Consider the following 27,679-nt stretch of genomic DNA (forward strand, 5'->3'; position numbering starts at 1 on the left):
TGCCACGCCTGAATGTTTGCAACCGCGGCAGAGCTAGGCAGGCGCAATTGTGCAGCAATGCAAACTGCATAACCTGGCCAAATTTCACGTGTGTACAAGAAACCACAGGGGATTTAAAAGCAGATGTTCACCCGGAACCGCTGGAGGACTTGCCGGCAGCAAGATTCCGGAATTCTTCCTAAGAAGCCTTGAAAGCAGTGAATCGCTCCTATGTTGCAATACCTCAGAACCTCATTCTGAGTGTTCCCGGCAGAGGTCATTCGGCTGAACACAACCGTGGACTAATTAGAGCCAGATGTAGGCAGTGCCGTCCATAGTGCTGGATGGACAGTGGTGGCTTGCCCAACAACTGAGCTCTAGTTCTCAACACTTTCACAAAGTGCCATAAGTTGAGGTTCAGCTTACTGTTCCGGTTGAGTAGAGTGTAGCTGTCAAAGCTGGAATCAATAGCACTCAGGTGAGAAGAACGAGAAGCAGATATACCCAGTCTGCTGGCCGTGTCCTACGGGGACCAACCTATCTGGCTGAAATGCCTGAATGTTTGCAACCGCGGCAGAGCTAGGCAGGCGCAATTGTGCAGCAATGCAAACTGCATAACCTGGCCAAATTTCACGGGTGTACAAGAAACCTCGGGGGATTTACAAGGAGATGTTCACCCGGAACCGCCGGAGGGCGGTCGGCAGCAAGATTCCGGAATTATTCCTAAGAAGCCTTGAAAGTAATGAAACGCTCCCATGTTGCAATAACTCAGAACCTCTTTCTGAGTGTTCCCGGCAGAGGTCATTCAGCTGAACACAACCGTGGACTAATTAGATCAAGATATAGGCAGTGTCGTCCATAGTGCTGGATGGACAGTGGTGGCGTGCCCAACAACTGAGCTCTAGTTCTCAACACTTTCACAAAGTGCCATAAGTTGAGGTTCAGCTTACTGCTCCGGTTGAGTAGAGTGTAGCTGTCAAAGCTGGAATCAGTAGCAGTCAGGTGAGAAGAACGAGAAGCAGATATACCCAGTCCGCTGGCCGTGTCCTACGGGGACCAGCCTATCTGGCTGCCATGCCTGAATATTTGCAACCGCGGCAGAGCTACGCAGGCGCAATTGTGCAGCAATGCAAACTGCATAACCTGGCCAAATTTCACGGGTGTACAAGAAACCACGGGGGATTTACAAGCAGATGTTCACCCGGAACCGTCGGAGCCCTGCCGGCAAGAAGATTCCGGAATTCTTCCTAAAAAGCCTTGAAAGCAGTGAAACGCTCCTATGTTGCAATACCTCAGAACCTCATTCTGAGTGTTCCCGGCAGAGGTCATTCGGCTGAACACAACCGTGGACTAATTAGAGCCAGATGTAGGCAGTGCCGTCCATAGTGCTGGATGGACAGTGGTGGCGTGCCCAACAACTGAGCTCTAGGTCTCAACACTTTCACAAAGTGCCATAAGTTGAGGTTCAGCTTACTGCTCCGGTTGAGTAGAGTGTAGCTGTCAAAGCTGGAATCAGTAGCACTCAGGTGAGAAGAACGAGAAGCAGATATACCAAGTCCGCTGTCCGTGTCTTACGGGGACCAGCCTATCTGGCTGCCAAGCCTGAATGTTTACAACCGCGGCAGAGCTAGGCAGGCGCAATCGTGCAGCAATGCAAACTGCATAAGCTGGCCAAATTTCACGGGTGTACAAGAAACCACGGGGGACTTACAAGCAGATGTTCACCCGGAACAGCCGGAGGCCTGCCGACAGCAAGATTCCGGAATTCTTCCTAAGAAGCCTTGAAAGCAGTGAAACGCTCCTATGTTGCAATACCTCAGAACCTCATTCTGAGTGTTCCCGGCAGAGGTCATTAGGCTGAACACAACCGTGGACTAATTAGAGCCCGATGTAGGCAGTGCCGTCCATAGTGCTGGATGGACAGTGGTGGCGTGCCCAACAACTGAGCTCTATTTCTCAACACTTTCACAAAGTGTCATAAGTTGAGGTTCAGCTTACTGCTCCGGTTGAGTAGAGTGTAGCTGTCAAAGCTGGAATCAGTAGCACTCAGGTGAGAAGAACGAGAAGCAGATATACCCAGTCCGCTGGCTGTGTCTTCCGTGCACCAGGCTATCTGGCTGCCACGCCTAAATGTTTGCAATCCCAGCAGAGCTACGCAGGCGCAATTGTGCAGCAATGCAAACTGCATAACCTGGCCAAATTTCAGGGGTGTACAAGAAACCTTGGGGGATTTACAAGGAGATGTTCACCCGGAACCGCCAGGAGGCCGGTCGACAGCAAATTCCGGAATTTTTCCTAAGAAGCCTTGAAAGCAATGAAACGCTCCCATGTTGCAATAACTCAGAACCTCTTTCTGAGTGTTCCCGGCAGAGGTCATTCAGCTGAACACAACCGTGGACTAATTAGATCAAGATATAGGCAGTGTCGTCCATAGTGCTGGATGGACAGTGGTGGCGTGCCCAACAACTGAGCTCTAGTTCTCAACACTTTCACAAAGTGCCATAAGTTGAGGTTCAGCTTACTGCTCCGGTTGAGTAGAGTGTAGCTGTCAAAGCTGGAATCAGTAGCAGTCAGGTGAGAAGAACGAGAAGCAGATATACCCAGTCCGCTGGCCGTGTCCTACGGGGACCAGCCTATCTTGCTGCCATGCCTGAATATTTGCAACCGCGGCAGAGCTAGGCAGGCGCAATTGTGCAGCAATGCAAACTGCATAACCTGGCCAAATTTCACGGGTGTACAAGAAACCTCGGGGGATTTACAAGGAGATGTTCACCCGGAACCGCCGGAGGCCGGTCGGCAGCAAGATTCCGGAATTATTCCTAAGAAGCCTTGAAAGTAATGAAACGCTCCCATGTTGCAATAACTCAGAACCTCTTTCTGAGTGTTCCCGGCAGAGGTCATTCAGCTGAACACAACCGTGGACTAATTAGATCAAGATATAGGCAGTGTCGTCCATAGTGCTGGATGGACAGTGGTGGCGTGCCCAACAACTGAGCTCCAGTTCTCAACACTTTCACAAAGTGCCATAAGTTGAGGTTCAGCTTACTGCTCCGGTTGAGTAGAGTGTAGCTGTCAAAGCTGGAATCAGTAGCAGTCAGGTGAGAAGAACGAGAAGCAGATATACCCAGTCCGCTGGCCGTGTCCTACGGGGACCAGCCTATCTGGCTGCCATGCCTGAATATTTGCAACCGCGGCAGAGCTAGGCAGGCGCAATTGTGCAGCAATGCAAACTGCATAACCTGGCCAAATTTCACGGGTGTACAAGAAACCACGGGGGATTTACAAGCAGATGTAAACCCGGAACCGACGGAGCCCTGCCGGCAAGAAGATTCCGGAATTCTTCCTAAAAAGCCTTGAAAGCAGTGAAACGCTCCTATGTTGCAATACCTCAGAACCTCATTCTGAGTGTTCCCGGCAGAGGTCATTCGGCTGAACACAAGCGTGGACTAATTAGAGCCAGATGTAGGCAGTGCGGTCCATAGTGCTGGATGGACAGTGGTGGCGTGCCCAACAACTGAGCTCTAGTTCTCAACACTTTCACAAAGTGCCATAAGTTGAGGTTCAGCTTACTGCTCCGGTTGAGTAGAGTGTAGCTGTCAAAGCTGGAATCAGTAGCACTCAGGTGAGAAGAACAAGAAGCAGATATACCAAGTCCGCTGGCCGTGTCTTACGGGGACCAGCCTATCTGGCTGCCAAACCTGAATGTTTACAACCGCGGCAGAGCTAGGCAGGCACAATCGTGCAGCAATGCAAACTGCATAACCTGGCCAAATTTCACGGGTGTACAAGAAACCACGGGGGACTTACAAGCAGATGTTCACCCGGAACAGCCGGAGGCCTGCCGACAGCAAGATTCCGGAATTCTTCCTAAGAAGCCTTGAAAGCAGTGAAACGCTCCTATGTTGCAATACCTCAGAACCTCATTCTGAGTGTTCCCGGCAGAGGTCATTCGGCTGAACACAACCGTGGACTAATTAGAGCCAGATGTAGGCAGTGCCGTCCATAGTGCTGGATGGACAGTGGTGGCGTGCCCAACAACTGAGCTCTATTTCTCAACACTTTCACAAAGTGTCATAAGTTGAGGTTCAGCTTACTGCTCCGGTTGAGTAGAGTGTAGCTGTCAACGCTGGAATCAGTAGCACTCAGGTGAGAAGAACGAGAAGCAGATATACCCAGTCCGCTGGCCGTGTCTTCCGTACACCAGGCCATCTGGCTGCCACGCCTGAATGTTTGCAACCTCGGCGGAGTTAGGCAGGCGCAATTGTGCAGAAAAGAGCACTCAGGTGAGAAGAAGGGGAAGGAGATATACCCAGTCCAGTGGCCGTGTCCTAAGGGGACCAGCCTATCTGGCTGCCACGCCTGAATGTTTGCAACCGCGGCAGAGCTAGGCAGGCGCAATTGTGCAGCAATGCAAACTGCAAAACCTGGCCAAATTTCACGGGTGTACAAGAAACCACGGGGGATTTACAAGCAGATGTTCACCCGGAACAGCCTGAGGCCTTCCGGCAGCAAGATTCCGGAATTCTTCCTAAGATGCCTTGAAAGCAGTGAAACGCTCCTATGTTGCAATAACTCAGAACCTCATTCTGAGTGTTCCCGGCAGAGGTCATTCAGCTGAACACAACCGTGGACTAATTAGAGCCAGATGTAGGCAGTGCCGTCCATAGTTCTGGATGGACAGTGGTGGCGTGCCCAACAACTGAGCTCTAGTTCTCAACACTTTCACAAAGTGCCATAAGTTGAGGTTCAGCTTACTGCTCCGGTTGATTAGAGTGTAGCTGTCAAAGCTGGAATCATTAGCACTCAGGTGAGAAGAACGAGAAGCAGATATAACCAGTCCGCTGGCCGTGTCTTCCGGGGACCAGCCTATCCGGCTGCCACGCCTGAATGTTTGCCACCGCGGCAGAGCTACGCAGGCGCAATTGTGCAGCAATGCAAACTGCATAACCTGGCCAAATTTCACGGGTGTACAAGAAACCTCGGGGGTTTACAAGGAGATGTTAACCCGGAACCACCGGAGGGCGGTCGGCAGCAAGATTCCGGAATTCTTCCTAAGAAGCCTTGAAAGCAATGAAACGCTCGCATGTTGCAATAACTCAGAACCTCTTTCTGAGTGTTCCCGGCAGAGGTCATTCAGCTGAACACAACCGTGGACTAATTAGATCAAGATATAGGAAGTGTCGTCCATAGTGCTGGATGGACAGTGGTGGAGTGCCCAACAACTGAGCTCTAGTTCTCAACACTTTCACAAACTGCCATAAGTTGAGGTTCAGTTTACTGCTCCGGTTGAGTAGAGTGTAGCCGTCAGAGCTGGAATGAGTAGCACTCAGGTGAGAAGAAGGGGAAGGAGATATACCCAGTCCGCTGGCCGTGTCCGAAGGGGACCAGCCTATCTGGCTGCCACGCTTGAATGTTTGCAACCACGGCAGAGCCTGGCAGGCGCAATTGTGCAGCAATGCAAACTGCATAACCTGGCCAAATTTCACGGGTGTACAAGAAACCACGGGGGATTTACAAGCAGATGTTCACCCGGAACAGCCGGAGGCCTGCCGGCAGCAAGATTCCGGAATTCTTCCTAAGAAGCCTTGAAAGCAGTGAAACGCTCCTATGTTGCAATAACTCAGAACCTCTTTCTGAGTGTTCCCGGCAGAGGTCATTCAGCTGAACACAACCGTGGACTAATTAGAGCCAGATGTAGGCAGTGCCGTCCATAGTGCTGGATGGACAGTGGTGGCGTGCCCAACAACTGAGCTCTAGTTCTCAACACTTTCACAAAGTGCCATAAGTTGAGGTTCAGTTTACTGCTCCGGTTGAGTAGAGTGTAGCCGTCAGAGCTGGAATGAGTAGCACTCAGGTGAGAAGAAGGGGAAGGAGATATACCCAGTCCGCTGGCCGTGTCTTCCGGGGACCAGCCTATCTGGCTGCCACGCCTGAATGTTTGCAACCGCGGCAGAGCTAGGCAGGCGCAATTGTGCAGCAATGCAAACTGCATAACCTGGCCAAATTTCAAAGGTGTACAAGAAACCTCGGGGGATTTCAAGGAGATGTTCTCCCGGAACCGCCGGAGGGCGGTCGGCAGCAAGATTCCGGAATTTTTCCTAAGAAGCCTTGAAAGCAATGAAACGCTCCCATGTTGCAATAACTCAGAACCTCTTTCTGAGTGTTCCCGGCAGAGGTCATTCAGCTGAACACAACCGTGGACTAATTAGATCTAGATATAGGCAGTGCCATCCATAGTGCTGGATGGACAGTGGTGGCGTGCCCAACAACTGAGCTCTAGTTCTCAACACTTTCACAAAGTGCCATAAGTAGAGGTTCAGCTTACTCCTCCGGTTGAGTAGAGTGTAGCTGTCAAAGCTGGAATCAGTAGAACTCAGGTGAGAAGAACGAGAAGCAGATACACCCAGTACGCTGGCCGTGTCCTACGGGGACCAGCCTATCTGGCTGCCATGCCTGAATATTTGCAACCGCGGCAGAGCTAGGCAGGCGCAATTGTGCAGCAATGCAAACTGCATAACCTGGCCAAATTTCACGAGTGTACAAGAAACCACGGGGGATTTACAAGCAGATGTTCACCCGGAACTGCCGGAGGCCTTGCCGGCAGCAAGATTCCAGAATTCTTCCTAAGAAGCCTTGAAAGCAGTGAATCGCTCCTATGTTGCAATAACTCAGAACCTCATTCTGAGTGTTCCCGGCAGAGGTCATTCAGCTGAACACAACCGTGGACTAATAAGTGCCAGATGTAGCCAGTGCCGTCCATAGTGCTGGATGGACAGTGGTGGCGTGCCCAACAACTGAGCTCTAGTTCTCAACACTTTCACAAAGTGCCATAAGTTGAGGTTCAGCTTACTGCTCCGGTTGAGTAGAATGTAGCTGTCAAAGCTGGAATCAGTAGGACTCAGGTGAGAAGAACGAGAAGCAGATATACCCAGTCCGCTGGCCGTGTCCAACGGGGACCAGCCTATCTGGCTGCCATGCCTGAATATTTGCAACCGCGGCAGAGCTAGGCAGGCGCAATTGTGCAGCAATGCAAACTGCATAACCTGGCCAAATTTCACGGGTGTACAAGAGACCACGGGGGATTTACAAGCAGATGTTCACCCGGAACCGCAGAGGCCTTGCCGGCAGCAAGATTCCGGAATTCTTCCTAAGAAGCCTTGAAAGCAGTGAAACGCTCCTATGTTGCAATACCTCAGAACCTCATTCTGAGTGTTACCGGCAGAGGTCATTTAGCTGAACACAACCGTGGACTAATTAGAGCCAGATGTAGGCAGTGCCGTCCATAGTGCTGGATGGATAGTGGTGGCGTGCCCAACAACTGAGCTCTAGTTCTCAACACTTTCACAAAGTGCCTTAAGTTGAGGTTCAGTTTACTACTCCGGTTGAGTAGAGTGTAGCTGTCAAAGCTGGAATCAGTAGCACTCAGGTGAGAAGAACGAGAAGCAGATATACCCATTCCGTTGGCCGTGTCTTCCGGGGACCAGCCTATCTGGCTGCCACGCCTGAATGTTTGCAACCGCGGCAGAGCTAGGGAGGCCCAATTGTGCACCAATGCAAACTGCATAACCTGGCCAAATTTCACGGGTGTACAAGAAACCACGGGGGATTTACAAGCAGATGTTCACCCGGAACCGCCGGAGGCCTTGCCGGCAGCAAGATTCCGGAATTCTTCCTAAGAATCCTTGAAAGCAGTGAAACGCTCCTATGTTGCAGTAACTCAGATCCTCATTCTGAGTGTTCACGGCAGAGGTCATTCAGCTGAACACAACCGTGCACTAATTAGAGCCAGATGTAGGCAGTGCCGTCCATAGTGCTGGATGGACCGTGGTGGCGTGCCCAACAACTGAGCTCTAGTTCTCAACACTTTCAAAAAGTGCCATAAGTTGAGGTTCAGCTTACTGCTCGGGTTGAGTAGAGTGTAGCTGTCAAAGCTGGAATCAGTAGGACTCAGGTGAGAAGAACGAGAAGCAGATATACCCAGTCCGCTGGCCGTGTCTTCCGGGGACCAGCCTATCTGGCTGCCACGATTGAAAGTTTGCAACCGCGGCAGAGCTAGGCAGGCGCAATTGTGCAGCAATGCAAACTGCATAACCTGGCCAAATTTCACGGGTGTACAAGAAACCTCGTGGGATTTACCAGGAGATGTTCACCCGGAACCGCCGGAGGCCTGTCGGCAGCAAGATTCCGGAATTCTTCCTAAGAAGCCTTGAAAGCAATGAAACGCTCCCATGTTGCAATAACTCAGAACCTCTTTCTGAGTGTTCCCGGCAGAGGTCATTCAGCTGAACACAACAGTGGACTAATTAGATCAAGATATAGGCAGTGTCGTCCATAGTGCTGGATGGACAGTGGTGGCGTGCCCAACAACTGAGCTCTAGTTCTCAACACTTTCACAAAGTGTCATAAGTTGAGGTTCAGCTTACTGATCCGGTTGAGTAGAGTGTAGCTGTCACAGCTGGAATCAGTAGCACTCAGGTGAGAAGAACGAGAAGCAGATATACCCAGTCCGCTGGCCGTGTCTTCCGGGGACCAGCCTATCTGGCTTCCACGCCTGAACGTTTGGAACCGCGGCAGAGCTAGGCAGGCGCAATTGTGCAGCAATACAAACTGAATAACCTGGCCAAATTTCAGGGGTGTACAAGAAACCACGGGGGATTTACAAGCAGATGTTCACATGGAACAGCCGGAGGCCTGCCGGCAGCAAGATTCCGGAATTCTTCCTAAGAAGCCTTGAAAGCAGTGAAACGCTCCTATGTTGCAATAACTCAGAACCTCTTTCTGAGTGTTCCCGGCAGAGGTCATTCAGCTGAACACAACCGTGGACTAATTAGATCAAGATATAGGCAGTGTCGTCCATAGTGCTGGATGGAGAGTGGTGGCGTGCCCAACATCTGAGCTCTAGTTCTCAACACTTTCATAAAGTGTCATAAGTTGAGGTTCAGCTTACTGTTCCGGTTGAGTAGAGTGTAGCTGTCAAAGCTGGAATCAGTAGCACTCAGGTGAGAAGAACGAGAAGCAGATATACCCAGTCCGCTGGCCGTGTCCTACGGGGACCAGCCTATCTGGATGCCATGTCTGAATGTTTGCAAACGCGGCAGAGCTAGGCATGCGCAATTGTGCAGCAATGCAAATTGCGTAACATGGCCAAATTTCACGGGTGTACAAGAAATCTCGGGGGATTTACAAGCAGATGTTCACCTGGAACCGCTGGAGGCCTGCCGGCAGCAAGATTCCGGGAATTCTTCCTAAGAAGCCTTGAAAGCAGTGAAACCCTTCTATGTTGCAATAACTCAGAACCTCATATTGAGTGTTCCCGGCAGAGGTCATTCAGCTGAACACAACCGTGGACTAATTATAGCCAGATGTAGCCAGTGCCGTCCATAGTGCTGGATGGACAGTGGTGGCGTGCCCAACATCTGAGCTCTAGTTCTCAACACTTTCACAAAGTGCCATAAGTTGAGGTTCAGCTTACTGCTCCGGTTGAGTAGAGTGTAGCTGTCAAAGCTGGAATCAGTAGCACTCAGGGGAGAAGAACGAGAAACAGATGTACCCACTCCGCTGGCCGTGTCTTCCGGGGACCAGCCTATCTGGCTGCCACGCCTGAATGTTTGCAACCGAAGCAGAGCTAGGCAGGCACAATTGTGCAGCAATGCAAACTGCATAACCTGGCCAAATTTCACGGGTGTACAAGAAACCACGGGGGATTTACAAGCAGATGTTCACCCGGAACCGCCGGAGGCCTGCCAGCAGCAAGATTCCGGAATACTTCCAAGGAAGCCTTGAAAGCATTGAAAAGTTCCCATGTTGCAATAACTCAGAACCTCTTTCTGAGTGTTCCCGGCAGCTGTCATTCAGCTGAACACAACCGTGGACTAACTAGATCAAGATATAGGCAGTATCGTCCATAGTGCTGGATGGACAGTGGTGGCGTGCCCAACAACTGAGATCTAGTTCTCAACACTTTCACAAAGTGCCATAAGTTGAGGTTCAGCTTACTGCTCCGGTTGAGTAGAGTGTAGCTGTCAAAGCTGGAATCAGTAGCACTCAGGTGAGAAGAACGAGAAGCAGATATACCCAGGCTGATGGGCGTGTCCAACGGGGACCAGCCTATCTGGCTGCCATGCCTGAATATTTGCAACCGCGGCAGAGCTAGGCAGGCGCAATTGTGCATCAATGCAAACTGCATAACCTGGCCAAATTTCACGGGTGTACAAGAAACCACGGGGGATTTACAAGCAGATGTTCACCCGGAACCGCAGAGGCCTTGCCGGCAGCAAGATTCCGGAATTCTTCCTAAGAAGCCTTGAAAGCAGTGAAACGCTCCTATGTTGCAATACCTCAGAACCTCATTCTGAGTGTTCCCGGCAGAGGTCATTCTGCTGAACACAACCGTGGACTAATTAGAGCCAGATGTAGGCAGTGCCGTCCATAGTGCTGGATGGACAGTGGTGGCGTGCCCAACAACTGAGCTCTAGTTCTCAACACTTTCACAAAGTGCCTTAAGTTGAGGTTCAGTTTACTACTCCGGTTGAGTAGAGTGTAGCTGTCAAAGCTGGAATCAGTAGCACTCAGGTGAGAAGAACGAGAAGCAGATATACCCATTCCGTTGGCCGTGTCTTCCGGGGACCAGCCTATCTGGCTGCCACGCCTGAATGTTTGCAACCGCGGCAGAGCAAGGGAGGCCCAATTGTGCACCAATGCAAACTGCATAACCTGGCCAAATTTCACGGGTGTACAAGAAACCACGGGGGATTTACAAGCAGATGTTCACCCGGAACCGCTGGAGGCCTTGCCGGCACAAGATTCCGGAATTCTTCCTAAGAATCCTTGAAAGCAGTGAAACGCTCCTATGTTGCAGTAACTCAGATCCTCATTCTGAGTGTTCACGGCAGAGGTCATTCAGCTGAACACAACCGTGGACTAATTAGAGCCAGATGTAGGCATTGCCGTCCATAGTGCTGGATGGACAGTGGTGGCGTGCCCAACAACTGAGCTCTAGTTCTCAACACTTTCACAAAGTGCCATCAGTTGAGGTTCAGTATACTGCTCCGGTTGAGTAGAATGTAGCCGTCAGAGCTGGAATCAGTAGCACTCAGGTGAGAAGAAGGGGAAGGAGATATACCCAGTCCGCTGGCCGTGTCTTCCGTGGACCAGCCTATCTGGCTGCCACGCCTGAATGTTTGCAACCGCGGCAGAGCTAGGCAGGCGCAATTGTGCAGCAATGCAAACTGCATAACCTGGCCAAATTTCAGGGGTGTACAAGAAACCTCGGGGGATTTACAAGGAGATGTTCACCCGGAACCGCCGGAGGCCTGTCGGCAGCAAATTTCTGGAATTCTTCCTAAGAAGCCTTGAAAGCAGTGAAACGCCCGTATGATGCAATAATTCAGAACCTCATTCTGAGTGTTACCGGCAGAGGCCTTCGGCTGAACACAACCGTGGACTAATTAGAGCCAGATGTAGGCAGTGCCGTCCATAGTGCTGGATGGACTGGTGGCGTGCACAACAACTGAGCTCTAGTTCTCAACACTTTCACAAAGTGCCATAAGTTGAGGTTCAGTATACTGCTCCGGTTGAGTAGAGTGTAGCTGTCAAAGCTGGAATCAGTAGCACTCAGGTGAGAAGAAGGGGAAGGAGATATACCCAGTCCGCTGGCCGTATCCTGCGAGGACAAGCCTACCTGGCTGCCACACCTGAACGTTTGCAAAAGCGGCAGAGCTAGGCAGGCGCAATCATGCAGCAATGCAAACTGCATAACCTGGCCAAATTTCACGGGTGTACAAGAAACCACGGGGGATTTACAAGGAGATGTTCACCCGGAACAGCCGGAGGCCTGCCGGCAGCAATATTACGGAATTCTTCCAAAGAAGCCTTGAAAGCACTGAAACGCTCCTATGTTGCAATAACTCAGAACCTCATTCTGACTGTTCCCGGCAGAGGTCATTCGGCTGAACACAACCGTGGACTAATTAGAGCCAGATGTAGGCCGTAACGTCCATAGTGCTGGATGGACAGTGGTGGCGTGCAAAACAACTGAGCTCTAGTTCTCAACCCTTTCACAAAGTGCCATAAGTTGAGGTTCAGCTTACTGCTCGGTTGAGTAGAGTGTAGCTGTTAAAGCTGGAATCAGTAGCACTCAGGTGAGAAGAACGAGAAGCAGATATACGCACACCGCTGGCCGTGTCCTACGGTGACCAGCCTATCTAGCTGCCACGCCTGAATGTTTGCAACCGCTGCAGAGCTAGGCAGGCGCAATTGTGCAGCAATGCAAACTGCATAACCTGGCCAAATTTCACGGGTGTACAAGAAACCAGGGGGATTTACAAGATGTTCACCCGGAACAGCCGGAGGCCTGCGGACAGCAAGATTCCGGAATTCTTCCTAAGAAACCTTGAAAGCAGTGAAACGCTCCTATGTTGCAATACCTCAGAAACTCATTCTTAGTGATCCAGGCAGAGGTCATTCGGCTGAACACAACCATGAACTAATTAGAGCCAGATGTAGGCAGTGTCGTCCATAGTGCTGGATGGACAGTGGTGGCGTGCACAACAACTGAGCTCTAGTTCTCAACAATTTCACAAAGTGCCATAAGTTGAGGTTCAGCTTACTGCTCCGGTTGACTAGAGTGTAGCTGTCAAAGCTTGAATCAGTAGCACTCAGGTGAGAAGAAGGGGAAGGAGATATACCCAGTCCGCTGGCCGTGTCCTAAGGGACAGTCCTATCTGGCTGCCACGCCTGAATATTTGCAACCGCGGCAGAGCTAGGCAGGCGCAATTGTGCAGCAATGCAAACTGCATAACCTGGCCCAATTTCACGTGTGTACAAGCAACCACGGGTTATTTACAAGCAGATGTTCACCCGGAACCGCCGGAGCCCTGCCGGCAGCAAGATTCCGGAATTCTTCGTAAGAAGCCTTGAAAGCAGTGAAACCCTCCTATGTTGCAATAACTCAGAACCTCATTCTGAGTGTTGCCGGCAGAGGTCATTCAGCTGAACACAACCGTGGAGTAATTAGAGCCAGATGTAAGCAGTGCCGTCCATAGAGCTGGATGGACAGTGGTGGCGTGCCCAACAACTGAGCTCTAGTTCTCAACACTTTCACAAAGTGCCATAAGTTGAGGTTCAGTTTACTGCTCCGGTTGAGTAGAGTGTAGCTCTCAAAGCTGGAATCAGTAGCACTGAGGTGAGAAGAAGGGGAAGCAGATATACCCAGTCCGCTGTCCGTGTCTTACGGGGACCAGCCTATCTGGCTGCCACGCCTGAATGTTTCAACCGCGGCAGAGCTAGGCAGGCGCAATTGTGCAGCAATGCAAACTGCATAACCTGGCCAAATTTCACGGGTGTACAAGAAACCACGGGGGATTTACAAGCAGATGTTCACCCAGAAAAGCCGGAGGACTGCCGGCAGCAAGATTCCGGAATTCTTCCTAAGAAGCCTTGAAAGCAGTTAAACGCCCCTATGATGCAATAATTCAGAACCTCATTCTGAGTGTTCCCGGCAGAGGTCATTTGGCTGAACACAACCATGGACTAATTAGAGCCAGATATAGGCAGTGCCGTCCATAGTGCTGGATGGAGAGTGGTGGCTTGCACAACAATTGAGCTCTAGTTCTCAACACTTTCAAAAAGTGCCATAAGTTGAGGTTCAGCTTACTGCTCCGGTTGAGTAGAGTGTAGCTGTCAAAGCTGGAATTAGTAGCACTCAGGTGAGAAGAACGAGAAGCAGATATACCCAGTCCGCTGGCCGTTTCCTCCAGGGACCAGCCTATCTGGCTGCCACGCCTGAATGTTTGCAACCGCGGCAGAGATATGCAGGCGCAATTGTGCAGCAATGCAAACTGCATAACCTGGCCAAATTTCACAGGTGTACAAGAAACCACGGGGGATTTACAAGCAGATGTTCACCCGGAACAGCCGGAGGCCTGCCGGCAGCAAGATTCCGGAATTCTTCCTAAGAAGCCTTGAAAGCAGTGAAACGCTCCTATGTTGCAATACCTCAGAACCTCATTCTGAGTTTTCCCGGCAGAGGTCATTCAGCTGAACACTACCGTGGACTAATTAGAGGCAGATGTAGGCAGTGCCGTCCATAGTGCTGGATGGACAGTGATGGCGTGCACAACAACTGAGCTCTAGTTCTCAACACTTTCAAAAAGTGCCATAAGTTGAGGTTCAGCTTAGTGCTCCGGTTGACTAGAGTGTAGCTGTCAAAGCTGGAATCAGTAGCACTCAGGTGAGAAGAACGAGAAGCAGATATACCCACTCTGCTGGCCGTGTCCTACGGGGACCAGCCTAACTGGCTGCCACGCCTGAATGTTTGCAACCGCGGCATAGCTAGGGTGGCGCAATTGTGCAACAATGCCAACTGCATAACCTGGCCAAATTTCACGGGTGTACAAGAAACCACTGGGGATTTACAAGGAGATGTTCACCCGGAACCGCGGGAGGCCTGCCGGCAGCAAGATTCCGGAATTCTTCCTAAGAAGCCTTGAAAGCAGTGAAACACCCCATGTTGCAATAACTCAGAACCTCATTCTGAGTGTTCCCGGCAGAGGTCATTCAGCTGAACACAACCGTGGACTAATTAGAGCCAGATGTAAGCAGTGCCGTCCATAGTGCTGGATGGACAGTGGTGGCGTGCCCAACAACTGAGCTCTAGTTCTCAACACTTTCACAAAGTGCCATAAGTTGAGGTTCAGCTTACTGCTCCGGTTGAGTAGAGTATAGCTGTCAAAGCTGGAATCAGTAGCACTCAGGTGAGAAGAACGAGAAGCAGATATACCCAGTCCGCTGGCCGTGTCCTACTGGGACCAGGCTATCTGGCTGCCATGCCTGAATGCTTGCAACCGCGGCAGAGCGAGGCAGGCGCAATTGTGCAGAAATGCAAACTGCATAACGTGGCCAAATTTCACGGGTGTACAAGAAAACACGGGGGATTTACAAGGAGATGTTCTCCCGGAACAGCTGGAGGCCTGCCAGCAGCAAGATTCCGGAATTCTTCCTAAGAAGCCTTGTAAGCAGTGAAACGCTCCTCTGTTCCAATAACTCAGAACCTCATTCTGAGTGTTCCCGGCAGAGGTCATTCGGCTGAACACAACCGTGGACTAATTAGAGCCAGATGTAGGCCGTGCCTTCCATAGTGCTGGATGGACAGTGGTGGCGTGTAAAACAACTGAGCTCTAGTTCTCACCACTTTCACAAAGTGCCATAAGTTGAGGTTCAGCTTACTGCTCCGGTTGAGTAGAGTGTAGCTGTCAAAGCTGGAATCAGTAGCACTCAGGTGAGAAGAACGAGAAGCAGATATACCCACTCCGCTGGCCGTGTCCTAAGGGGACCAGCCTATCTGGCTGCCACACGTGAATGTTTGCAACCGCGGCAGAGGTAGGCAGGCGCAATCGTGCAGCAATGCAAGCTGCATAAACTGGCCAAATTTCACGGGTGTTCGAGAAACCACGGGGGATTTACAAGCAGATGTTCACCCGGAACAGCCGGAGGCCGGCCGACAGCAAGATTCTGGAATTCTTCCTAAGAAGCCTTGAAAGCAGTGAAACGCTCCTATGTTGCAATAACTCAGAACCTCATTCTGAGTGTTCCCAGCAGAGGTCATTAGGCTGAACACAACAGTGGAGTAATTAGAGCCAGATGTAAGCAATGCCGTCCATAGTGCTGAATGGACAGTGGTGGCGTGCCCAACAACTGAGCTCCAATACTCAACACTTTCACAAAGTGCCATAAGTTGAGGTTCAGCATACTGCTCCCGTTGAGTAGAGTGTAGCTGTCAAAGCTGGAATCAGTAGCACTCAGGTGAGAAGGAGGGGACGCAGATATACACAGTCCACTGGCCGTGTCCTACGGTGACCAGCCTATCTGGCTGCCACGCCTGAATGTTTGCAACCGCGGCAGAGCTAGGAAGGCGCAATTGTGCAGCAATGCAAACTGCATAACCTGGCCAAATTTCACGGGTGTACAAGACACCAAGGGGGATTTACAAGGAGATGTTCACCCGGAACCGCCGGAGGCCTGCCGGCAGCAAGATTCCGGAATTCTTCCTAAGAAGCCTTGAAAGCAGTGAAACGCTCCTATGTTGCAATAACTCAGAACCTCATTCTTAGTGATCCAGGCAGAGTTCATTCGGCTATACACAACCGTGGACTAATTAGAACCAGATGTATGCAGTGCCGTCCATAGTGCTGGATGGACAGTGGTGGTGTGCCCAACAACTGAGCTCTAGTACTCAACACTTTCACAAATTGCCATAATTTGAGGTTCAGCTTACTGCTCCGGTTTAGTAGAGTGTAGCTGTCAACGCTGGAATCAGTAGCACTCAGGTGAGAAGAAAGAGAAGCAGATATACCCACTCCGCTGTCCGTGTCCTACGGGGACCATCCTATCTGGCTGCCACGCCTGAATGTTTGCAACTGCGGCAGAGCTAGGCAGGCGCAATCGTGCAGCAACGCAAACTGCATAATCTGGCCAAATTTCACTGGTGTACAAAAAACCACGGGGGATTTACCAGGAGATGTTCACCCGGAATAGCCGGAGGCCTGCCGAAAGCAAGATTCCGGAATTCTTCCTAAGAAGCCTTGAAAGCAGTGAAACGCTCCTATGTTGAATACCTCAGAACCTCATTCTGTGTGTTGCTGGCAGAGGTCATTCGGCTGAACACAACCCTGGACTAATTAAAGCCAGATGTAGGCAGTTCCGTCCATAGTGCTGGATGGACAGTGGTGGCGTGCCCAACAACTGAGCTCCAGTTCTCAACACTTTCACAAAGTGCCATGAGTTGAGGTTCAGCTTACTGCTCAGGTTGAGTAGAGTGTAGCTGTCAAAGCTGGAATCATTAGCACTCAGGTGAGAAGGAGGGGACGCAGATATACACAGTCCACTGGCCGTGTCCTAAGGTGACCAGCCTATCTAGCTGCCACGCCTGAATGTTTGCAACCGCTGCAGAGCTAGGCAGGCGCAATTGTGCAGCAATGCAAACTGCATAACCTGGCCAAATTTCACGGGTGTACAAGAAACCAGGGGGATTTACAAGGAGATGTTCACCCGGAACAGCCGGAGGCCTGCGGACAGCAAGATTCCGGAATTCTTCCTAAGAAGCCTTGAAAGCAGTGAAACGCTCCTATGTTGCAATACCTCAGAAACTCATTCTTAGTGATCCAGGCAGAGGTCATTCGGCTGAACACAACCATGGACTAATTAGAGCCAGATGTAGGCAGTGTCGTCCATAGTGCTGGATGGACAGTGGTGGCGTGCCCAACAACTGAGCTCTAGTTCTCAACACTTTCACAAAGTGCCATAAGTTGAGGTTCAGCTTACTGCTCCGGTTGAGTAGAGTGTAGCTGTCAAAGCTGGAATCAGTAGCACTCAGGTGAGAAGAACGAGAAGCAGATATACCCAGTCCGCTGTCCGTGTCCTACGGGGACGAGCCTATCATGCTCTCACGCCTGAATGTTTGCAACTGCGGCAGAGCTAGGCAGGCGCAATCGTGCATCAATGCAAACTGCATATCCTGGCCAAATTTCACGGGTGTACAAGAAACCCCGGGGGATTTACAAGCAGATGTTCACCCTGAACAGCCGGAGGCCTGCCGGCAGCAAGATTCCGGAATTCTTCCTAAAAAGCCTTGAAAGCAGTGAAACGCTCCTATGTTGCAATAACTTAGAACCTCATTCTGAGTGTTCCCGGCAGAGGTCATTCGGCTGAACACAACCGTGGACTAATTAGAGCCAGATGTAGGCAGTGCCGTCCATAGTGCTGGATGGACAGTGGTGGCGTGCACAACAACTGAGCTCTAGTTCTCAACACTTTCACAAAGTGCCATAAGTTGAGTTTCAGCTTACTGCTCCGGTTGAGTAGAGTGAAGCTGTCAAAGCTGGAATCAGTAGCACTCAGGTGAGAAGAATGAGAAGCAGATATACCCATTCCGCTGGCCGTGTCTTCTGGGGACCAGCCTATCTGGCTGCCACGCCTGAATGTTTGCAACCGCGGCAGAGCTAGGCAGGCGCAATTGTGCAACAATGCCAACTGCATAACCTGGCCAAATTTCACGGACGTACAAGAAACCCCGGGGGATTTACAAGCAGATGTTCACCCGGAACAGCCGGAGGCCTGCCGGCAGCAAGATTCCGGAATTCTTCCTAAGAAGCCTTGAAAGCGTGGAAACACTCCTATGTTGGAATAACTCAGAACCTCATTCTGAGTGTTCCCGGCAGAGGTCATTCGGCTGTACACAACCGTGGACAAATTAGAGCCAGATATAGGCAGTGCCGTCCATAGTGCTGGATGGACAGTGGTGGCGTGCCCAACAACTGAGCTCTAGTTCTCAACACTTTCACAAAGTGCCATAAGTTGAGGTTCAGCTTACTGCTCCGGTTGACTAGAGTGTAGTTGTCAAAGCTTGAATCAGTAGCACTCAGGTGAGAAGAAGAGGAAGGAGATATACCCAGTCCGCTGGCCGTGTCCTAAGGGGCAGTCCTATCTGGCTGCCACGCCTGAATATTTGCAACCGCGGCAGAGCTAGGCAGGCGCAATTGTGCAGCAATGCAAACTGCATAACCTGGCCCAATTTCACGTGTGTACAAGCAACCACGGGGGATTTACAAGCAGATGTTCACCCGGAACCGCCGGAGCCCTGCTGGCAGCAAGATTCCGGAATTCTTCGTAAGAAGCCTTGAAAGCAGTGAAAGCCTCCTATGTTGCAATAACTCAGAACCTCATTCTGAGTGTTGCCGGCAGAGGTCATTCAGCTGAACACAACCGTGGAGTAATTAGAGCCAGATGTAGGCAGTGCTGTCCATAGAGCTGGATGGACAGTGGTGGCGTGCCCAACAACTGAGCTCTAGTTCTCAACACTTTCACAAAGTGCCATAAGTTGAGGTTCAGCTTACTGCTCCGGTTGAGTAGAGTGTAGCTCTCAAAGCTGGAATCAGTAGCACTGAGGTGAGAAGAAGGGGAAGCAGATATACCCAGTCCGGTGTCCGTGTCTTACGGGGACCAGCCTATCTGGCTGCCACGCCTGAATGTTTCAACCGCGGCAGAGCTAGGCAGGCGCAATTGTGCAGCAATGCAAACTGCATAACCTGGCCAAATTTCACAGGTGTACAAGAAACCACGGGGGATTTACAAGCAGATGTTCACCCGGAACAGCCGGAGGCCTGCCGGCAGCAAGATTCCGGAATTCTTCCTAAGAAGCCTTGAAAGCAGTTAAACGCCCCTATGATGCAATAATTCAGAACCTCATTCTGAGTGTTCCCGGCAGAGGTCATTTGGCTGAACACAACCATGGACTAATTAGAGCCAGATATATGCAGTGCCGTCCATAGTGCTGGATGGAGAGTGGTGGCTTGCACAACAACTGAGCTCTAGTTCTCAACACTTTCAAAAAGTGCCATAAGTTGAGGTTCAGCTTACTGCTCCGGTTGAGTAGAGTGTAGCTGTCAAAGCTGGAATTAGTAGCACTCAGGTGAGAAGAACGAGAAGCAGATATACCCAGTCCGCTGGCCGTTTCCTCCAGGGACCAGCCTATCTGGCTGCCACGCCTGAATGTTTGCAACCGCGGCAGAGATATGCAGGCGCAATTGTGCAGCAATGCAAACTGCATAACCTGGCCAAATTTCACAGGTGTACAAGAAACCACGGGGGATTTACAAGCAGATGTTCACCCGGAACAGCCGGAGGCCTGCCGGCAGCAAGATTCCGGAATTCTTCCTAAAAAGCCTTGAAAGCAGTGAAACGCTCCTATGTTGCAATACCTCAGAACCTCATTCTGAGTGTTCCCGGCAGAGGTCATTCAGCTGAACACTACCGTGGACTAATTAGAGGCAGATGTAGGCAGTGCCGTCCATAGTGCTGGATGGACAGTGGTGGCGTGCCCAACAACTGAGCTCTAGTTCTCAACACTTTCAAAAAGTGCCATAAGTTGAGGTTCAGCTTACTGCTCCGGTTGACTAGAGTGTAGCTGTCAAAGCAGGAATCAGTAGCACTCAGGTGAGAAGAACGAGAAGCAGATATACCCACTCTGCTGGCCGTGTCCTACGGGGACCAGCCTAACTGGCTGCCACGCCTGAATGTTTGCAACCACGGCAGAGCCAGGCAGGCCCAATCGTCCAGCAATGCAAACGGCATAACCTGGCCAAATTTCACGGGTGTACAAGAAACCACGGGGTATTTACAAGCAGATGTTCACCCGGAACAGCCGGAGGCCTGCCGGCCGCAAGATTCCGGAATTCTTCCTCAGAAGCCTTGAAAGCAGTGAAACGCTCCTATGTTGCAATAACTCAGAACCTCGTTCTGAGTGTTCCCTGCAGAGGTCATTCGGCTGAACACAACCGTGGACTAATTAGAGCCAGATGTAGGCAGTGCCGTCCATAGTGCTGGATGGACAGTGGTGGCGTGCCCAACAACTGAGCTCTAGTTCTAAACACTTTCACAAAGTGCCATAAGTTGAGGTTCAGCTTAGGGCTCCGGTTGAGTAGAGTGTAGCTGTCAAAGCTGGAATCAGTAGCACTCAAGTGAGAAGAACGAGAAGCAGATATACCCACTCCGCTGGCCATGTCCTATGGTGACCAGCCTATCTGGCTGCAACGCCTGAATGTTTGCAACCGCGGCATAGCTAGGGTGGTGCAATTGTGCAACAATGCCAACTGCATAACCTGGCCAAATTTCACGGGTGTACAAGAAACCACTGGGGATTTACAAGGAGATGTTCACCCGGAACCGCGGGAGGCCTGCCGGCAGCAAGATTCCGGAATTCTTCCTAAGAAGCCTTGAAAGCAGTGAAACACCCCATGTTGCAATAACTCAGAACCTCATTCTGAGTGTTCCCGGCAGAGGTCATTCGGCTGAACACAACCGTGGACTAATTAGAGCCAGATGTAAGCAGTGCCGTCCATAGTGCTGGATGGACAGTGGTGGCGTGCCCAACAACTGAGCTCTAGTTCTCAACACTTTCACAAAGTGCCATAAGTTGAGGTTCAGCTTACTGCTCCGGTTGAGTAGAGTGTAGCTCTGAAAGCTGGAATCAGTAGCACTCAGGTGAGAAGAACGAGAAGCAGATAAACCCAGTCCGCTGGCCGTGTCCTACTGGGACCAGGCTATCTGGATGCCATGCCTGAAGGCTTGCAACCGCGGCAGAGCGAGGCAGGCGCAATTGTGCAGAAATGCAAACTGCATAACGTGGCCAAATTTCACGGGTGTACAAGAAAACACGGGGGATTTACAATGAGATGTTCTCCCGGAACAGCTGGAGGCCTGCCGGCAGCAAAATTCCGGAATTCTTCCTAAGAAGCCTTGTAAGCAGTGAAACGCTCCTCTATTCCAATAACTCAGAACCTCATTCTTAGTGTTCCCGGCAGAGGTCATTCGGCTGAACACAACCGTGGATTAATTAGAGCCAGATGTAGGCCGTGCCTTCCATAGTGCTGGATGGACAGTGGTGGCGTGCAAAACAACTGAGTTCTAGTTCTCACCACTTTCACAAAGTGCCATAAGTTGAGGTTCAGCTTACTGCTCCGGTTGAGTAGAGTGTAGCTGTCAAAGCTGGAATCAGTAGCACTCAGGTGAGAAGAACGAGAAGCAGATATACCCACTCCGCTGGCCGTGTCCTAAGGGGACCAGCGTATGTGGCTGCCACACGTGAATGTTTGCAACCGCGGCAGAGGTAGGCAGGCGCAATCGTGCAGCAATGCAAGCTGCATAAACTGGCCAAATTTCACGGGTGTTCGAGAAACCACGGGGGATTTACAAGGAGATGTTCACCCGGAACAGCCGGAGGCCGGCCGACAGCAAGATTCTGGAATTCTTCCTAAGAAGCCTTGAAAGCAGTGAAACGCTCCTATGTTGCAATAACTCAGAACCTCATTCTGAGTGTTCCCGGCAGAGGTCATTCGGCTGAACACAACAGTGGAGTAATTAGAGCCAGATGTAAGCAATGCCGTCCATAATGCTTGATGGACAGTGGTGGCGTGCCCAACAACTGAGCTCCAATCCTCAACACTTTCACAAAGTGCCATAAGTTGAGGTTCAGCATACTGCTCCCGTTGAGTAGAGTGTAGCTGTCAAAGCTGGAATCAGTAGCACTCAATTGAGAAGGAGGGGACGCAGATATACACAGTCCACTGGCCGTGTCCTATGGTGACGAGCCTATCTGGCTGCCACGCCTGAATGTTTGCAACCGCGGCAGAGCTAGGAAGGCGCAATTGTGCAGCAATGCAAACTGCATAACCTGGCCAAATTTCACGGGTGTACAAGACACCACGGGGGATTTACAAGGAGATGTTCACCCGGAACCGCCGGAGGCCTGCCGGCAGCAAGATTCCGGAATTCTTCCTAAGAAGCCTTGAAAGCAGTGAAACGCTCCTATGTTGCAATAACTCAGAACCTCTTTCTGAGTGTTACCGGCAGAGGTCATTCGGCTGAACACAACCGTGGACTAATTAGAGCCAGATGTAAGCAGTGCCGTCCATAGTGCTGGATGGACAGTGGTGGCGTGCCCAACAACTGAGCTCTAGTTCTCAACACTTTCACAATGCCATAAGTTGAGGTTCAGCTTACTGCTCCGGTTGAGTAGAGTGTAGCTGTCAAAGCTGGAATCAGTAGCACTCAGGTGAGAAGAACGAGAAGCAGATATACCCACTCTGCTGGCCGTTTCCTACCGGGACCAGCCTATCTGGCTGCCACGCCTGAATGTTTGAAACCGCGGCAGAGGTAGGCAGGCCCAATCGTGCAGCAATGCAAACTGCATAACCTGGCCAAATTTCACGGGTGTACAAGAAACCACGGGGGATTTACAAGGCGATGATCACCCGGAACAGCCGGAGGCCTGCCGGCAGCAAGATTTCGGAATTCTTCCTAAGAATCCTTGAAAGCGTGGAAACACTCCTATGTTGCAATAACTCAGAACCTCATTCTGAGTGTTCCCGGCAGAGGTCATTCGGCTGAACACAACCGTGGACTAATTAGAGCCAGATATAGGCAGTGCCATCCATAGTGCTGGATGGACAGTGGTGGCGTGCCCAACAACTGAGCTCTAGTTCTCAAAACTTTCACAAAGTGCCATAAGTTGAGGTTCAGCTTACTGCTCCGGTTGACTAGAGTGTAGTTGTCAAAGCTTGAATCAGTAGCACTCAGGTGAGAAGAAGGGGAAGGAGAAATACCCAGTCCGCTGGCCGTGTCCTAAGGGGCAGGCCTATCTGGCTGCCACGCCTGAATATTTGCAACTGCGGCAGAGCTAGTCAGGCCCAATTGTGCAGCAATGCAAACTGCATGACCTGGCCCAATTTCACGGGTGTACAAGCAACCACGGGGGATTTACAAGCAGATGTTCACCCGGAACCGCCGGAGGCCTGCCGGCAGCAAGATTCCGGAATTTTTCCTAAGAAGCCTTGATAGCAGTTAAACGCCCCTATGATGCAATAATTCAGAACCTCATTCTGAGTGTTCCCGGCAGAGGTCATTTGGCTGAACACAACCATGGACTAATTAGAGCCAGATATAGGCAGTGCCGTCCATAGTGCTGGATGGACAGTGGTGGCGTGCACAACAACTGAGCTCTAGTTCTCAACACTTTCACAAAGTGCCATAAGTTGCGGTTCAGCTTACTGTTCCGGTTGAGTAGAGTGTAGCTGTCAAAGCTGGAATCAGTAGCACTCAGGTGAGAAGAACGAGAAGCAGATATACCGAGTCCGCTGGCCGTTTCCTCCAGGTACCAGCCTATCTGGCTGCCACGCCTGAATGTTTGCAACCGTGGTAGAGATAGGCAGGCGCAATTGTGCAGCAATGCAAACTGCATAACCTGGCCAAATTTCACAGGTGTACAAGAAACCACGGGGGATTTACAAGCAGATGTTCACCCGGAACAGCCGGAGGCCTGCCGGCAGCAAGATTCCGGAATTCTTCCTAAGAAGCCTTGAAAGCAGTGAAACGCTCCTATGTTGCAATAACTCAGAACCTCATTCTGAGTGTTCCCGGCAGAGGTCATTCAGCTGAACACAAACGTGGACTAATTAGAGCCAGATGTAGGCAGTGCCGTCCATAGTGCTGGATGGACAGTGATGGCGTGCCCAACAACTGAGCTCTAGTTCTCAACACTTTCACAAAGTGCCATAAGTTGAGGTTCAGCTTACTGTTCCGGTTGAGTAGAGTGTAGCTGTCAAAGCTGGAATCAGTAGCACTCAGGTGAGAAGAACGAGAAGCAGATATACCGAGTCCGCTGGCCGTTTCCTCCAGGTACCAGCCTATCTGGCTGCCACGCCTGAATGTTTGCAACCGTGGTAGAGATAGGCAGGCACAATTGTGCAGCAATGCAAACTGCATAACCTGGCCAAATTTCACAGGTGTACAAGAAACCACGGGGGATTTACAAGCAGATGTTCACCCGGAACAGCCGGAGGCCTGCCGGCAGCAAGATTCCGGAATTCTTCCTAAGAAGCCTTGAAAGCAGTGAAACGCTCCTATGTTGCAATAACTCAGAACCTCATTCTGAGTGTTCCCGGCAGAGGTCATTCAGCTGAACACAAACGTGGACTAATTAGAGCCAGATGTAGGCAGTGCCGTCCATAGTGCTGGATGGACAGTGATGGCGTGCCCAACAACTGAGCTCTAGTTCTCAACACTTTCACAAAGTGCCATAAGTTGAGGTTCAGCTTACTGCTCCGGTTGAGTAGAGTGTAGCTGTCAAAGCTGGAATCAGTAGCACTCAGGTGAGAAGAACGACAAGCAGATATACCCAGTCCGCTGGCAGTTTGCTACGGGGACCAGATTTTCTGGCTGCCACGCCTGAATGTTTGCAACCACGGCAGAGCTAGGCAGGCGCAATTGTGCAGCAATGCAAACTGCATAATCTGGCCAAATTTTACGGGTGTACAAGAAACCACAGGGGATTTACAAGGAGATGTTCACCCGGAACAGCCAGAGGCCAGCCGGCAGCAAGATTCTGGAATTCTTCCTAAGAAGCCTTGAAAGCAGTGAAACGCTCCTATGTTGCAATACCTGAGAACCTCATTCTGAGTGTTCCCAGCAGAGGTCATTTGGCTGAACACAACCGTGGACTAATTAGAGCCAGATGTAGGCAGTGCCGTCCATAGTGCTGGATGGACAGTGGTGGCGTGCCCAACAACTGAGCTCTAGTTCTCAACACTTTCACAAAGTGCCATAAGTTGAGGTTCAGCTTACTGCTCCGTTTGAGTAGAGTGTAGCTGTCAAAGCTGGAATCAGTAGCACTCAGGTGAGACTGAGAAGCAGATATACCCAGTCCGCTGGCCGTGTCCTACGGGGACCAGCCTATTTGGCTGCCATGCCTGAATGTTTGCAACCGCGGCAGAGCTAGGCAGGCGCAATTGTGCAGCAATGCAAACTGCATAACCCGGCCAAATTTCACGGGTGTACAAGAAACCACGGGGGATTTACAAGGAGATGTTCACCCGGAACAGCCGGAGGCCTGCCGGCAGCAAGATTCCGGAATTCTTCCTAAGAAGCCTTGAAAGCAGTGAAACGCTCCTATGATGCAATACCTCAGAACCTCATTCTGAGTGTTCCCAGCAGAGGTCATTCGGCTGAACACAACCGTGGACTAATTAGAGCCATATGTAGGCAGTGCCGTCCATAGTGCTCGATGGACAGTAGTGGCGTGCCAAACAACTGAGCTCTAGTTCTCAACACTTTCACAAAGTGCCATCAGTTGAAGTTCAACTTAGTGCTCCGGTTGAGTAGAGTGTAGCCGTCAAAGCTGGAATCAGTAGCACTCAGGTAGGAAGAACGAGAAGCAGATATACGCAGTCCGCTGGCCGTGTCCTACCGGGACCAGCCTATCTGGCTGCCAAGCCTGAATGTTTGCAACCACCGCAGAGCTAGGTAGGCACAATTGTGCAGAAATGCAAACTGCATAACTTGCCCAAATTTCACGGGTGTAAAAGAAACCACGGGGGATTTAAAAGGAGATGATTACCCGGAACAACCGGAGGCCTGCCGAAAGCAACATTCCGGAATTCTTCCTAAGAAGCCTTGAAAGCAGTGAAACACTCCTATGTTGCAATAACTCAGAACCTCATTCTGAGTATTCCAGGCTGAGGTCATTCAGCTGAACACAACCGTGGACTAATTAGAGCCAGATGTAGGCCGTGCCATCCATAGTGCTGGATCGACAGTTGTGGCGTGCCGAACAACTGAGCTCTAGTTCTGAACACTTTCACAGAATGCCATGAGTTGAGGTACAGTTTACTGCTCCGGTTTAGTAGAGTGTAGCTGTCAAAGCTGGAATCAGTAGCACTCAGGTGAGAAGAACGAGAAGCAGATATACCCAGTCCGCTGGCCGTGTCCTCCGGGGACCAGTCTATCTGGCTGCCACGCCTGAATGTTTGCAACCGCAGCAGAGGTAGGCAGGCGCAATTGTGCAGCAATGCAAACTGCATAACCTGGCCAAATTTCATGGGTGTACAAGAAACCACGGGGGATTTACAAGCAGATGTTCACCCGGAACAACCGGAGGCCTGACGGCAGCAAGAATCCGGAATTCTTTCTAAGAAGCCTTAAAAGCAGTGAAACGCTCCTATATTGTAATACCTCAGCACCTCATTCTGAGTGTTTCCGGCAGCGGTCATTCCACTGAACAAAACCATGGACTAATTAGAGCCAGGTGTAAGCCGTGCCAACCCTAGTGCTGGATGGACTGTGGTGGCGTGAGAAACACCTGAGCTCTAGTTCTCAACACTTTCAAAAAGTGCCATCAGTTGAGCTTCAACTTACTGCTCCTGTTGAGTAGAGTGTAGCCTTTAAAGCTGGAATCAGTAGCACTCAGGTGAGAAGAAGGGGAAGCAGATTTACCCAGTCCGCTGGCTGTGTCCTCCGGGGACCAGCCTATCTGGCTGCCACGCTTGAATATTTGCAACCGCGGCAGAGCTAGGCAGGCATAATTGTGCAGCTATGCAAACTGCATAACCTGGCCAAATTTCACGGGTGTACAAGAAATCACGGGTTATTTACAAGGAGATGTTCACCCGGAACAGCCAGAGCCCTGCCGGCAGCAAGATTTCAGAATTCTTCCTAACAAGCCTTGAAAGCAGTGAAACGCTCCTATGTTGCAATAACTCAGAACCTCATTCTGAGTATTCCCGGCCGAGGTCATTCAGCTGAACACAACCGTGGACCAATTAGAGCCAAATGTAGGCAGTGCCATCCACAGTATTGGATCGACAGTTGTGGCTTGCCGAACAACTGAGCTCTAGTTCTCAACACGTTCACAAAGTGCCATAAGTTGAGGTTGAACTTACTGCTCCTGTTGAGTAGAGTGTAGCCGTCAAAGCTGGAATCAGTAGCACTCAGGTGAGAAGAAGGAGAAGCAGATATACCCAGTCCCCTGGCCGTGTAATAAGGGGACCAGCCTACCTGGCTGCCACGCCTGAATGTTTGCAACCTTGGCAGAGCTAGGCAGGAGCAATTGTGCAGCAATGCAAACTGCATAACCTGGCCAAATTTCACGGGTGTACAAGAAACCACGGGGGATTTACAAGGAGATGTTCACCCGGAACAGCCGGAGGCCTGCCTACAGCAAGATTCCGGAATTCTTCCTAAGAAGCCTTGAAAGCAGGGAAACGCTACTATGTTGCAATAACTCAGAACCTCATTCTGAGTGTTCCCAGCAGAGGTCATTCGGATGAACACAACCGTGGACTAATTAGAGCCAGATGTAGGCAGTGCCCTCCAT

Source organism: Dipodomys merriami, unplaced genomic scaffold (genome assembly GCF_024711535.1).
Source record: "Dipodomys merriami isolate MVZ:Mamm:240054 unplaced genomic scaffold, mDipMer1.0.p SCAF_9, whole genome shotgun sequence".
Lineage (NCBI taxonomy): Eukaryota > Metazoa > Chordata > Mammalia > Rodentia > Heteromyidae > Dipodomys > Dipodomys merriami.